The following is a 15,229-nucleotide window of genomic DNA, read 5'->3' as shown; positions in this document are numbered from 1 at the left end:
TATTGTGATTCTCAGTACCATCATACCATGTGGAGGACGTGATTAATTGTGCTTTGGAATGAATAACTAAAAAAATGGGGAACGGGGGGGAACATTCCCTGATCACCATGTTAATCGAAACGGGAAGACGTCTATAATATGTTAAGTCTCTTCAAGAAATTAGTACTTCTCGATTAGCACTCTATATTTGTGAAGATGATTACGCTGCTATTTTGTGTGGAATTAATTTTGTCGCTGGGTGATCAACTCGTGAGCAACGTTGCAAGTTTTTCAGTTGGTTGACTTTTTCGAGCACAAAAATACTTTCTGTTCAGCCGATTGCAGAGGAGGACGATATTTTCCAGCTACTGAATAAACTAAAATTTTGAGTTTAGTGTTTCCTCTCCACCCCGCATAATCGGTAGCGGTCGTTTAATTTTTACATTACCCGCTCACGTCGGTTTTGTTGCTCAAAGGAATCAGCATATTTCTTTGTACAATGACACAGACGTAAATTTTATCGTTAGGTGGATACTTAGTTGTCAGGTAATCTGGACTCAAGTTTTCTCTTTACACATTTCTACTCTGCAACTGGCACACGTAAAATGTTTCACAAAACTGGAAATCAATCAGACACCTCCTTCTGGAGCAGTGTTGGTACGTCTGTAGTAATGGGTGTACACCACACCTCTGATTATTCACTTACCGGAGACCATTTCGTCAGCGACAGAAGTTACTCCGTCTGACATAACGAGAATGACGCACAGCTGTGATGTAAGAGTAGACTTTCTAAAGGCACTGTGCACTGAAAGCGTAATTACAAAGGTTCATAAATTAATGAAGAGTTTCATGCCTACAGTTTTCATTTAACTCATTCTTCTTTCATCCTTCTTGAAGAAGAACTATGCGGTACTTAGTTCAAAATGTGGTAAAACCAAGCACGTACTAAATTAGCAATTTCGACTGGCTTTGAGAATGTTTTATTTTCTTATTTATTTATTTTTCAAAAGCCTATGTAATATTTGTGCACTTCTGTACACATAAGGCTCGACTTAGATGAAATAGTTGTAAAATACATTTCATAAATCGTATTCGTTGAAATATCACTTCTTAAGTCCCAGTTTCGGTCTAGTGTAGTGATATGCGTAATTTGTAACAGTTTGCCTCCTATATCGAGTATACTCATGGATGTTGTGTAACATTACTACCGCACTCCTTGGAGATTACGTGAGTATGAAGCAACAAGACTCTGCAAATAAAGATCTTAATTAAGAGGCAATGGGTGGTGAACAAGTTACCACACCTGCTAACTACAAGTGACATGTTTATTTATTTATTTGACCTGATCTGACTAGGGCCATTAGACCCTCTTTTAATCGGATCAGGGTTAGATACATACAGTAGCTCTTTTCCATCATAGGTGCCTAAGAAATAACGATTTTACTAAGACAAATACTATTAAAATGATTTGAACGTCTGAAGGGACAGTGTGAGTAAATTATACTGACTATGGACTAATGAAGTTAGTACTGGTAGTACGTGAACTGCTGCAGCTACTGTCACTAAATAGTGATAATAGTGTGAAAAAAGAAAAAAACCTCTCCAGCAGGTACCGTAGTTTGGATGGTGCGTGCACGTTCATTTCTTCGCCATTGGAAGCTAATTTATTTGTCTGAAGAATTTTTTCAGTCACTAGTATTTCTTACTCTAGTAGTACGAATTTTAAAGAAACACTGACGGTTACTGTACAGTGAAGTAATTGCTGCAAGCTTCTAAATTTGCTCTCATCTTTTTCTCGTTCCTAGAGAATGTCTTAACTTGTGAATTTTCTGCTACTCAAAAATGTATTACAAGTCCTATGACTCCAAAATCAGTCGGAGTATAATTTGAACATAGGAGTAAACGACACAACCGAGAGCAAAAAAAAGTTTCGTATGAAAAATGAACTCGTGACTGGCAGCGACAGTCATTGAAGAAATAAAGAAAATAATCTCCAATAGGATATATGGAAAGTTTGGGGGTAGTCGTCGTACAGGACGACTGAATGCCGGTGTAATGAAAGACGTGAACGAAAGGTGGTTAGCTGACCTATCAAACTCGTTCCATACAAATGCACGCAACAAACGATGCAGAATAACAGAGAAACAAAACAAAATGCACCTGTAAATAGACATAATTTTTAATTATTGGTTTTCATTATATTTGTCATAAGGTTAAAATCTTTATGCAATAGGATACTTGCAATAGGGCTAAAAGACTGACTGATCAACATTCTACAACATTTGCAGTCATGAAGTAACTCGTGATATCAGACGGAGCCCTTGAATTAAGGAAAGTCGTCAGAGACTGAAAGTTTCGGAAACTGTTTCGAGGATGACGCTTACTAATGGATGGAAAGAGGATTAACTCAATTTCTTCTTCTTCTATTAGGTGTCGTGAACTACCGAGCACGCGCAATCCTGTGTTTTTCGAGCAGAGTTTTCTCTGTTAACTCATTGGGACAAGAAACACGCTTATGCAGTTCTCACATGTTGCCTGCATTTACGAAGACGAGGATACCTGTCGTGACGTCACAGACTCAGCCACATGTGTTGTCTGGGACAGCTTTTGTCGGGTCGAGCACTCTGCACAATTAGCCTGACGGTGAGACATTTCAGACCCACAGTTTCTAAAACTAAACAGAAAAAACAAGAGGCGTTCAATAAGTAACGCAACATATTTTTTTCCTCGGCCAGTTTAGGCTGAAAAAAATGTGAAGTTTCTTATGGGACATTGTGCAACATTTGCGCTTCAACCTCGATAGTTACATGAAGTTCCGACAGGTGGCAGCGCTATACGTAGCCTTCAAAATGGCGTCTGTAACAGAGGTGTGCTACTGGCAGAGACCTGCCGTTGAGTTTCTTTTGGCGGAAAACAGAGCATCGCAGATATTTGTAGGCACTTGCAGAATGTCTACAAAGACCTGGCAGTGAATAAAACCATTGTGAGTTTTTGGGCGAGGCGTCTGTCATCATCGCAGTAACGTCGCGCGAACCTGTCCGATCTGCCGCCCGCCGGCCGGCCGCACACAGGTGTGACTCCTGCAATGTTTGAACGTGCGGACACTCTCACTCGAGGTGATGAAAGCATATTTCTCCTTCTCCATGACAACGTAAGGCCTCACACGTCTGCGGCCCGAGAGGAGCTTACGAAACTGCTTTTGCTTGTTATTCCTCATCCACCCTGCAGTCCAGATCTCGCACGTTCCGACTTCCATCTGTTTGGCCCAATGTAGGATGCACTCTGCAGGAAGCAGCATGTAGATGATGTGGAGGTTATTCATGCAGCAAAACGTTGGCTCTGACGTAGACCTGTACAGTGGTACCATTTGGGCATACTTGCACTGCCAGTAAGGTGGCGTAAGGTCAGCGCTTGAACGGATATGATGTTGTAAGTTAGAGTTTTGTAGCCAGAAGAGTGGGGAATAAAATGGTGTATTGGAATCCCGAATGAAACAAACATCCTTAAAAAAAAAAAAAAAAAAAAAAAAAAAAAAAAAACACTTACTGAACGCACCTGGTACATGTGCAGCATTTTCTAAGTGTATGAGAGGATTTCAAAAAGTAAGTTACACTTGTCGGCCAAAGCTAAGACAATTGCGCAACAAGAGTAGCGCATTGTCGGAAGAGAGTACATGTTCTGGGTACCGAGCAGACAGAGTTCCGACGCGGAATAGACAACAAAAGCTCCACAGCGCAGGAGTGGATGGCGCGGCAACTGGAAACGCATTCCAGAGTTGAGGTTCTCTGGCAGTACGACTCGTGTGGGCCAAATGTGTAAACTGCACGTAGATTCACTACAAAATTCTGACGGTATATTAATGAAATTCAATGTGATGTGCAGCCGTAGTGAAATGGTGCCAACAGTTTTACCAAGGCCACATATACATCGGTGATGCAGACTTAGAAGGAAGACTACCGGCATCGACCAGAGTCGTCAATGGCCAGGCAGCTGAGGAACTGATTCGCAACAGTCGCAGATTTTCCAACACCTGAGGGCGTTTACGAACGGCTCCTTGACCAAGGAGTGGATTTCTATCGTCGAGGTATGATCATTGGGTCTGAAATTCTACTGCATACCTCTCGTGTATCTAAGTTTACGAAGCTTTCTAACCAAAATTTCAGGGCAATACTCTGAAATTAGAATGGAAGATTCTGATTGTGATTTCTGTGTGATCTTTAATTGTGCAGCCTGTATCCTGTGAAATGAAAAAAAATAAAACAACAACAAACAAACACCGTCCGAATAGGCCTTAAGGCTTAACGGTACCGACGCGACCGCCCTGACAGTCTCAGCCCTTAGGCGTCAAGAATACAGATAATGGAGGGGCACGTGGTCAGTACACCGCTCTCCCGGCCGTGTGTCAGTTTTCGTGACCGGTGCGGCTACTTCTGAATCAAGTAGCACCTCAATTGGCGTCACAAGGGCTGAGTGCAGCCCGTTTGCCAACAGCACTTGCCAGACCCGGACGGTGACCCATCCAAGTGCTAGCCAAGCCCCACAGCGCTTAACTTCGGTGATCTGACGGGAACCAGTGTTACCACTGCCGCAAGGCCGTTGGAATTCTGTGAAATGAACGTAATACAATCCTACAACTTTCTGAATATGAGACGGGTCTGTGTAATACTCTGAATGTATTAGGTTGATGCGTAAGTTGGTAACGTTTTTGTTTAGCGTACAGGTATTCCTGTTGCTATGGATTTATTTACCGACTGTCATTTTTTTATTTGTAGTTCTCCTTTGCTATCTCAATTTACGTATTATTGTTTTGTCATTTGCAGACAGAAATCGGAACATTTTCGACGTGCTCTTCTATCCGAATTCAGTAGAGGAGTGACAGTAACGGAGGCAGCCAAAAGTATTTGCCGAGTGTTGTACGGGGATTACGTCATTGGACACAGCGAGCAAATGATTTTCTCATTTTAAAGAGGATCGTTTTGACATTAGTGACTCTCCATGTTCAGGAAGACTGTCGCGGTTTGATAAAGATCAATTAAACCCATTAACCCACAATAATCCACCTCAGTGTACTCAGAAACTGACAAATGTGATGAACTTCGATCGTTTCACCAACGGGGAAGGTTCAAAAATCGAGTATGTGGGTACTGTATGCTCTAATCCAAAATCACAAAAATTAGCCTCTGGCCATTTGTGTATCTCTGCTCGCTCGTCATCAATTAGCTCATGAAGAAGAACACTGACCATTCCTGTCCGATACAGTTACTGCTGACGAGAAACGGTGTCTTATGCTAACATAAGGAAAAGAAAGGAACGGCTGAGCCCTAACAAAGCAGAAACTTCCCTTACAAAGGCCTCTGTGCATCTACAAAAGATAATGTTGTGCGTCTGGTGGAACAGCGAAGGTGTGTTGTACTAAGAATTGCTTTCGCGATGCGTGGGTATCGCTACTGACATTTACTCTCATCAAATTAGGCATCCTGCAGACGCCGTCCAAGAACAACGAACAGGAAGATTACGTGAAGTGATCCTACTCCACGGTAACACCTGCCCACATTCTGCAAGAGTGACAAAAAACACTCAGCAGTTGGGTTGGGAAGCCATTCCGCACCCACCTTTCTCAGCTGTTTTCGCCTTCTCTTATTTTCATCTTTTCCGATCTGTATCGAACAACCTTCAAGGAACTTTCTTTCCGGATGGAAATGCCCTCAGAACATGGCTCGACACGTCCTTCGTCTCGAAACCACGTTATTTCCGCAGTAGCAGAATCGAAAAGTTACCGCAGCGTTGGCAGACTGTTGTAAATAGTGGAGGAGAATATATTATTGACGACTAAAATCTCTGTTATGTGTGTCTGTGGTATTTAATTAACTTGTGGAAAAATGCTACGAACTCAGCGCACTAACCCAATACAACTCTGCAACTTTCTGAATATGAGCCATGCCTGTGTAGAATGATACAGAAGTTTCTAAGAGCAATATTGCAAATGTAATAGGAGATTGTAACTAGCATCTGTGACTGATAATTTTTCAGTAAACAAGTCTTTGATATTGACTGTTTTATCAATCGATCATGTGTAGTTAAAGATACTAATCTCAAACTATACAGATTTGTGTAACTGTTCACTATTAAACATACCGAACACTGTTTTGCACGACCCTATAATAATACTTACCTGCGCAACAAAGATAACGAAGCTCTCCACCTTACCTGTAATGTAACACTTTGCTGCACCTTGACCTGAAATAAATCACTCTGCTTCTGCCAAAAGCTCTAGTAAGCAAATCCTTATTAAATGACTCACAGAAGGCGCAATGCGTGTAAGCGTGCTTGTATCCAGTAGGTTCTGAATCGTCAAATGGAAATGTGGAATCTCAGTGTAAAGAGAAATAAACCATACTTCAATTTAAAGTTATATTGCAGTCAGAAAACACACAATTAAAGTGTTTCAGTTACATTTTGAATGCAGGGTGCGAATCTCTTTTAAACATTGTCAATAGCAATCGCACGGATGTGGGTACGAAACAGAAAGGTGTACTGGCACCTTAAGTCAATTTATCAAAAGAACTTATCCCGGCCACTTAGGTACACTGAGAAGGCTGAAGAGTGATGCATTAATTTCCTAGTTCATGCTTGGTAATCATGAAGTAGCTGTCCAGACAATGCTATGTTAACCAAGAATTGAATTTCTACCTTATGACTATCGAAATATGTTCCTCACCCACTTCGCAGAAACATTTGCAATCTCTGAAGAGACAAAAGTCAGTGTGGACGTTACTTCACCCATTGTACCCAGAGAAGAAGAAAACGAAATCCAAGAAATAAGTCGCCACTCCATTACTGCCAGCAGCATAACCCTTAGCAAGACGCTCGCCCAGTAAGAAGCTAGATAGCGACAAAGTGACGTCATCCCCTTAATAACAATAACTCTGGTAGCCCAAAGATATCTCCTCCACGTATCAGTTCGGATACAGAACTCCTTATGGCAAAGATTTCAAAAACTACTGCCATTTCGCCATCCGCTGTGGCCGAGCGGTTCTAGGGGCTTCTAGTCCGGAACCACGCGTCTGCTACGGTCACATGTTCGAATCCTGCCTCGGGCGTGGATGTGTTCAATAATGGTTAAAATGGCTCTGAGCATTATGGGACTTAACATCTGAGGTCATCAGTCCCCTAGAACTTAGAACTACTTAAACCTAACTAACCTAAGGACATCACATACATCCATGTCCGAGGCAGAATTCGAACCTGTGACCGTAGCAGCCGCGCGGTTCCGGACTGAAGCCCCTAGAACCGCTCGACCACCACGGCCGGCTCATGGATGTGTGTGATGTCCTTAAGTTAGTGAGGTTTAAGTAGTTCTAAGTCTAGGGGACTGATGACCTCAGATGTTAAGTCCCATAGTGCTCAGAGCCATTTGATTTACTGCCATTTCTCCTCATACAGACACCTTACAAAGGAACTGAACGATTGGTAGAATGTTACGACCATTGTCTGCAGGGATTTGGTTATTATGTTAGAAAATAGCGTCATTTATCTGTGTCTCTTTGTTGTGTAGTGTAGCATTTATTGAAGGATACGTGGTCTGGCATAATAATACGTAACTTAAATTTTGCAGAGCCCTCGTATCTCATAATCAGAACCTCAACTTAGTCTCGCAAATTCCCTCTACTCCTTAACTACCTTCCCCCGTCCTAGTCCCCACCACCCTATTGGCATCAGATTTCTCTATTTGAATTTTATTGTTTCCTATCGTCTTCAGTCACTGTCACCTCAATCTTCTCCTTCCTCTATATTATTTTTACTCCTCATAACTTTAATCGTAGACTTAAATTTACTAAAATAATCTATATAATTCCTTATTTCATTTACTATTATTATTATTATTGTTATTATTAGTGTCAATTTCTACTATTATAACTATTATTCTTGTTAATACTATTACTAATGTGAACTTTGGTATGTGTTATTTCTGGTCAGATGTAAGAGAGGGCCTGATGGTCCTTACCTAATCATGCTCAATAAGCAGTAAATAAATATATAATTGCCGTTTAAGCTTCCATCGACGACGGAGTCGTCAGGGACCGAGCACTCGCTCGGAATGGAGAGTGAAGGTGCACGAAAGAGGCCACGTCCTTTTCAAAAGGAGCAGTCGATTTAAGTTATCCACGGGAAGGCCACATCTGTGTGGCGGACTGGAATGCTGATCCGGAAACTTGCCTTTCACAGGCGATGCTCTTCGCGATTCAACATCCGAGTACTACTCAAGACCCTCTCTCACATCTTTATTTCAAGGAGTACTGCTATCCTGCCGTTCAAACTCCATAAACCTCTGCTGCGGCTCATGAGTCTCACTTGGGCAGCTCAGTCGGCAAGAGCATTGCAAATGAGAGGCAAGGTTCCTAGTTGAACTCCCAGACTGACGCACAGTATCTTTCTCTCCTGCTGAAATGTTTGAAAAGAGCGTAAACTCCACTGCAGAAAGAAATATTTATTCTGGAATCATAATGCCGATGGGAGGAATTGGGCTTTATCCCGCTTAGTCCAACTGCAAGTGCAGTTTTTCCCCACTACGCCACCTGCATGAGCACTGGTGATCACGGTGATGAGTACCACACATTGCATGCTCTCACCGTATCATGGCTGCTGAGGCATACACTGCCGGAAAAAAAAAAGATTGGTACACTTGGAAAGACGACGTCGATTTTCATCCGATGGTGGAATATGCCACCTGGGGATAGCAGATGTACTGACAGCGGTTTCAGCGTCGTCCGCCAACAGATAGCGTGGTGGAATAGCTACCCTTTGATAGGGAATGCCCGCAGCCAGAAGGCTCAGTGCGGTGCAAACGTGTGAAGCAAGCAGGCAACCCTGCCACGGAGACGTTCTCGTGCTTTCTACAACCAACTGCTAGTTTGAAAGGGGACAAATTGTGGCCTTGCGAGTGGCGGCATGCTCCAGTGGTCACGTGAATATTCTCACATCTGTAGACGAGATTCTGGACGTCCACCCAGCACATAGCATCCCCTCCCCTCCCTCCCCCCCCCCCCCTCCAGGATCGTCGTATTGTAAGTGCAGTAGCGCCAGACCGTACAGCTACCACAGCACAGATAAGAGGGCTTGTGAGCCCAAACGTGTCAACATGAGCTGTTGGCGAACGATTATTAGCAGTGCGATTGTGGGCACGCAGACCTTTAGTCCATCTTACACTAATGCCACATCACCTCGACTGGCACCGACAGAGGATCACTTGAGAGAAGGAATGGCATGCTGTGGTCTTCAGCGATGATAGGAGATTACAACAAGCAAATGATGCTCGTTTGTGCGTACGGTGTAGACCTGGTGATCGTTGTCTCGCAGAGTGCATTTGTCAAAGACACAGTGGCCCCATCCCAGGCCTTATGGTCTAGAAAGGGATAAGCCACAACTCTTGTTCACCTTTGGTGTTTAGGGGACGCTAACTAGTGCATGGCACGCGCAGAATGTTGTTAGACCCGATATTTTGCCGCTCCTGCAACAGGAAAGTGATGTGTTGTACCAACAGGATAATGCTGGCCCATAGACTGTGCAAGAAGTGGAGCAACTTCGCTGGTCATCACCATGTGAGGACTTATCTCCAATTCAGGACATATGGGATGTGGTGGGTCGAGAAGCGACTCGTGCTACCCATCAGACAACAACTCTTACAGAACTACTTGAACAGGTAGAACAGCCGTCAAATTACGTATCCAGGACAGGATTCGCCATCTGTATGATCAATTGGAGGCCAGAGTCAGCGCCTGCATTGCTGTCCGTGGAGGTCACACCACGTACCAATATTTGTGTTTCAGCATGCATTGATACCTTGATCCACTTCTACTATTGAACTGTAAATGTATCCATTTCATGTATTGCACATTGTAATGATATTTGAATTACGTAACCATTACGGCACTTCACCTCAACCTCTCGATACCAGCAATATTCTACTGTGTTTCTCTAAAATAGTTAACATATTTCTGTGACAACATTCAGAATTGATTTCATTAATGTAGAGGTACTTTGATACATTGATATGCTTATATTGCAAGGGAATACCTATGGACCTGCTTTTAGAGGAAAAACTTAACTAGGAGAACAGGAACTACAGTGGTGAAATGGACAGTGAGTTATATATAAATGATAGACTGAAAATAACAATTGGACTCTTGTTTGCAAAAATTTTAATACTTTTCTTATTATATTGCCAGGAGACATACTCTGTGCTCATGTACATAGTTGTAATTAAGATTCAAAAATTTTATGAGTTTTTCATTGCATACAATATGTTACAGATTAACAGATCACATTTTGATATTTATGTGTACTGTTGTGAAGAGAGTGAAGGGAGGCCTGCAGTAAAATTTAGAAATTTTTGCAAGTTTGAAAAGATATGGTTAAAGCAACTTTTAATCTATTACATTTCATTTCTTTAATGTTATACCATGAGGATCAATAATCTCTACGTACTGTTTCAGAGATACTATTATTTTATATAATGATTACTGTAACTTACTACCTTGTTATTTTGCTGTTTGAGACACCCAATCCCATGCAGCTTCTGCATGGAATTGTGTGTAATCGGGGGAGGGGGGGAGTGTTGTAATGGTACTTGAATTACATAACCATTACGGCACTTCACCTCAACCTCTCCATACCAGCAATATTCTACTGTGTTTCTCTAAAATAGTTAACATATTTCTGTGACAACATTCAGATTTCATTTCATTAATGTAGAGGTTCTTTGATACATCGATATGTTTATACTGCAATGATATTATTCTTATGTGTATTCTTTTTTTTGGTCACTATGATCTTTGACGTACTTGTAACTCTCATTTTTGGGCGCGTAAGCGGTTATTAGAGAGTCAAGTCTTGGTCGTCATGTCGAAAAGACGCAAATTGTAGTCAGTTTATGAAATGTGAACTTTAACAGTGAGGAAGATATTTTCAAGCATGTTTTATATTGTGAAGTGATGTTGCAACAAAAGTAATAAAAAAGAAGTGTAACGTAAATTCGGAGTACTGATTACTTTTTTACATCACCATTGTTCTAACTTGCAAAAGTTTAATCTTCAAGAATGGTTTATGAAACACAGCTACAAAACTTTTGAATATCGCAGAATATCACCTAGGCCTCTTTGCATCCGAGCTTGGAATCATCACTTCCTAGATTTTCGACGATTGAGCCATGAGTTCACAACGATACCATCGTGGGAAACACGAAAAGATGAGTGCCAAGTTTATCCATTATTTCATGAAATGACTTTATTAACTGTGCTCTGATGACACCTGTCACTTAATGTAACTTTGTTGTTGCCCGAAAATGCAATATTTATCAGCGTGAGCAACACTACAATCATAATTAATTTTTGACCTTTGTTGTGGGAGGGTTGTTAGAACATGCACTGTAGCAATAATGAATCTTAAGGGACTTTATGATACAGCTCCGTCTTGATCACACAAACTTATTACCGATTTCGGCTACCTCCATCTTCAGATCATAAAATATTCTGATGTAGTATCAACGTCAAACTAAACATGTAGGTACATAGGAAGTGTTTACTGTGTGCCTACATGTTTAGTTCGACATTGATACTACATCAGAATATTTTATGATCTGAATATGGCAGTAGCCGAAACCGGTAATAGTGAAATAAAAGTTTGTGTGATCAAGACGGACCTGTAAAATAAAGTGCCAAAATATGATCACGGACTCATTTTCAGACTTTGTGTCTTCAATTGAATCTTGACTGAACTGGAAACCTCTAAAAGGGAGCAGAATTATTTTTTTCCAGCAGTGTGTTTGCGCGCTGCCGTGATGCGTTAGCCGAGGTGTACCTAGAACAGGCTGGAAGCGGTGGCCCTGTTAGCACGCGGGCCAAAAGTTGTGCGGCGATGGGGCGGTCCGATACCGGCCAAGCTGGCGTGGTAATTAAGGGACCGCGTGTAAACATTATTCGTCACACGACGATGCGCAAGAAGTCGGCCCCTTACTTCCTGCCCACCAGCTGTGCCCCCCCCCCCCCCCTTAACCCCTCCCACACCCACAACCCCTACTTCGCTGTCTCCATTGTCACAGACATCACCAAGGACAAACGCAGTCACGTGATCCTGGTTAAGGGCCCTTCAAAATGACTGTACAGATTCTCAGACAGGAAGAGCGCTGAATTAGCCGCAATCAGTGCTCAGTAGTGTCGAAAGACAAGCACCAAATTTTGGTTACGATCCAACCACATAAAAGGAGGCTAGATCAGTTTCATTGACAGCGGACGTCAACAGATTTCAAGGTTTTGTGGGAGCCGATTTAGTAACTTCAGACCTATTTCCTCTGTCTGTTAGACGACCACATAAGCTATGGATTATAGTCATATATGATGAATGAAAACTGTCTACGAATGACGTGATTAAAAACAAGAATCACCATCCACATCCAGGTGATACTTGATCGTCTGCCGCACATTTGAGAGCATCACTGAACTGCAGTTGTCACGGTACTATCAGGGTGGGAAAACCATACAGCTTAGGTGCTGAATCCACAATCCTGAAACATAATGTTCGTAGTCAACTGACTGAATACTTACGGAAATATCAGTCCGGCTGGTTAAGGTAATTGGTGGTCTGAAATATGCCAAAGACAGCCACTAGGCCACGATAATTACCCTAGTAAACGTCAACAAAACATCTGATACCTCCCACTTCTTCATATTGCTTAGAGAAATGAGATAGCGAAGTTTTCAGATAGTGCTACGAACACCGACAGACAGCAGTGTGTTGTCTGTAGAGATGAAAAGTTGACCTGGAAACATTTTTTCTCATGAGTGGTACTGCTGGGAACACAAATATTTTTCTTGTGTGTCAGTGACTTCGTGTCGATTCCGTACTCCAGTAAGTATTATTTATACGCCGAAGACTTCCATTTTTACTCATATCAGACTTGAATATAACAATACGACCATTGTTCAGACGAATATCTTCAGTTGCCAGATGGGTGCAAAACACGTGACTTTAACTGAATGGGAAGACGTCCCAAGCAATTTAAGTATACCGTCAGAAATCAGTAAGTCCTGAATTTCGCGAATTATCTTTCTCCCAATACCGTATCAGAAAATGACAAAGAACTCGAATATAGCTTGGAACCTATAACTAGGCAGAAGGTACTGTCATCACCTAAAGGAAGACTTCTACTTACCTCTAAGCACTCCAGAAGATTCAGAACGCATTTGCACAGAATATGAAACGTAAGTCAGTCTCTCGTTCTGACAAACCTTCACTATTCTAATGTAATGTAACACTGCACGAGTAGTGAAAACACTAGAATTTATCTTGGATATTTCTGTCAAACTTACTCGCGGATTAAAATAGTTTGCCGCACTGGTACTATTGTCTTTTCCGGTCCGACATACAGTCTTAATCCGTCAGGAACAGCGAAATCCGTCTGCTTGAGCATGTAGCGTTTTATATGCTACTCGATGATGGTCGACGCCAGACAAGTTACGTCACTGCCCTCATGCCTTTGCCTTCATTTAAAGAGAGCTGCTGTTCAACACACATAATGTTTTTAAGATTATGAGCATTTATTTATAGTCATCCAACGACGTTAGTTTTCTGTCCAGAACAGCACCACCAGTGAGCAATTTGAGAGTGTTGCGATCTATACTTGGTAAGTAATTTACGTGAAAACTTAGGGATTTCATGATCCTTATCTGCGACACATGCGATGGTACTTCCAATTCTGTTGAACGCCATCCGTCAAGTATAATGCACTCTGTTGCTCTTTAGAATTGCAACACCAGGAAGGAGGCAAGCTACAGACGTCAAATTTGCATAAAGTGTACTACATACATTTGTATGCAAATAATTGTCGTTTCAGTATGAGCGCGAAGTAGGTAGCAGTTACGTAGTCTACTTTATGTACATACGGAAATCTTCAGCAGTGGGTTTCTCATTCAGGAATGCTGCTTGTTTGTGAGAAAATCATGTTTTGCTTCGTGTAAGAATGAGAAACATCTACAAGAAACTGTCGGAACAGGAGAGGGCCGAATGGTCGCCTTTAGGGACAGTTCTTTATGTTTCTGTAGTAATGCTGCTCCTATTGGTCAGTATTGTACTACTGTCACGCGTGTATGGAATCGATGGGTTCAGGAGGCCCTTGCAGTATCTCAACACTCTCGCTTGACTAGTTCTCGAGAGGACAGACATTCTGTTCACTCGGCTTTGCTGAATAGTAAAGCTATGTCACGCTTCAGAGGAAAAACAAATTGCCGCTGGACTCCATTCGTCATGATCACAAGGGGTCAGCATCTGGTGATTGTGAGAGGTGCCACTGGGTATACAATAAGAACACATAGGCTGTTATTTGGACAGCAGCAGCCAGATCTCCAATACGATGATGCTGGTGACTGTACTACATCATCGAGGTCACTGTGACGTTATCGTTCAACAAGATGACGCAAGACTGCATGCTGCCGATTCTGTTGTGACCTACCTCAAGATAGTCTGTATCCCTCCAGAGAATGTGCTGGCCAGTGCAGCCGTCAAATACGTTCTGAGATAGGTCACAACAATACAGGCAACATGTGGTCTTGTGTTATCTCGTTGAAAGATAATACTGTATTGACTTCGATGATGTGATACAGCCACCAGCCTCTACACATCAGAAATATGGCTACTACTGTCCAAATCACAGCCTACGCGATCATCTAAAAACATCTGGTCACAGGTTGCCGAGAGACTGGTGTGCCACTACTCACTAGCCACTGCGATTGACGAACTCGGGTGCAGAGTTGAGACAGCACGGAACGACGCACCCAAATCTGTCATCCAAGATCAGTTGCGTTGACTACACAGCTGGGCTAAAACCATGGACACTGCAAAGGTGACAGATCTGTTGCTAAATACTGCACCTACATACCCCAAATCATCTACAAATTTAATCATGCACTCTTTCTCTATTACAGCATACGCACCATTAGTAAAATTTTATTCTCAGCTGTCCATCCTGGTTTAGGAATTTTAACGACCAGTGGTGTTCTAGGTATTATCGTATTTCAGCAGACATCACACTGTATGAACTTCACCTTTTTATTTACGTCTACATCTAAAACACGCAAGCCACCGTGCAGTGGGTGGCTGGCACTCTACATTTGTCACGTAGCCCCTTTTTCCTGTTCCAGTCGCGAGATGTATTTAGGTGGAAGCAATATATTCTTCAAGTCTTCTAGTAATGTACGCT

General features: G+C 42.2%; 1 pseudogene; it reads right to left on the bottom strand.

The window, feature by feature from the left end:
• Nucleotides 1–4,461: 4,461 nt before the first annotated feature.
• On the bottom strand, nucleotides 4,462–4,580 carry LOC126420043 (5S ribosomal RNA; annotated as a pseudogene).
• Between the last annotated feature and the right edge of the window lie 10,649 nt (nucleotides 4,581–15,229).

This window comes from Schistocerca serialis, chromosome 9, assembly GCF_023864345.2.
Source record: "Schistocerca serialis cubense isolate TAMUIC-IGC-003099 chromosome 9, iqSchSeri2.2, whole genome shotgun sequence".
NCBI lineage: Eukaryota > Metazoa > Arthropoda > Insecta > Orthoptera > Acrididae > Schistocerca > Schistocerca serialis.
Note: the sequence above shows the minus strand (reverse complement) of the source record. Positions and strands in the feature narration are given on the sequence as shown.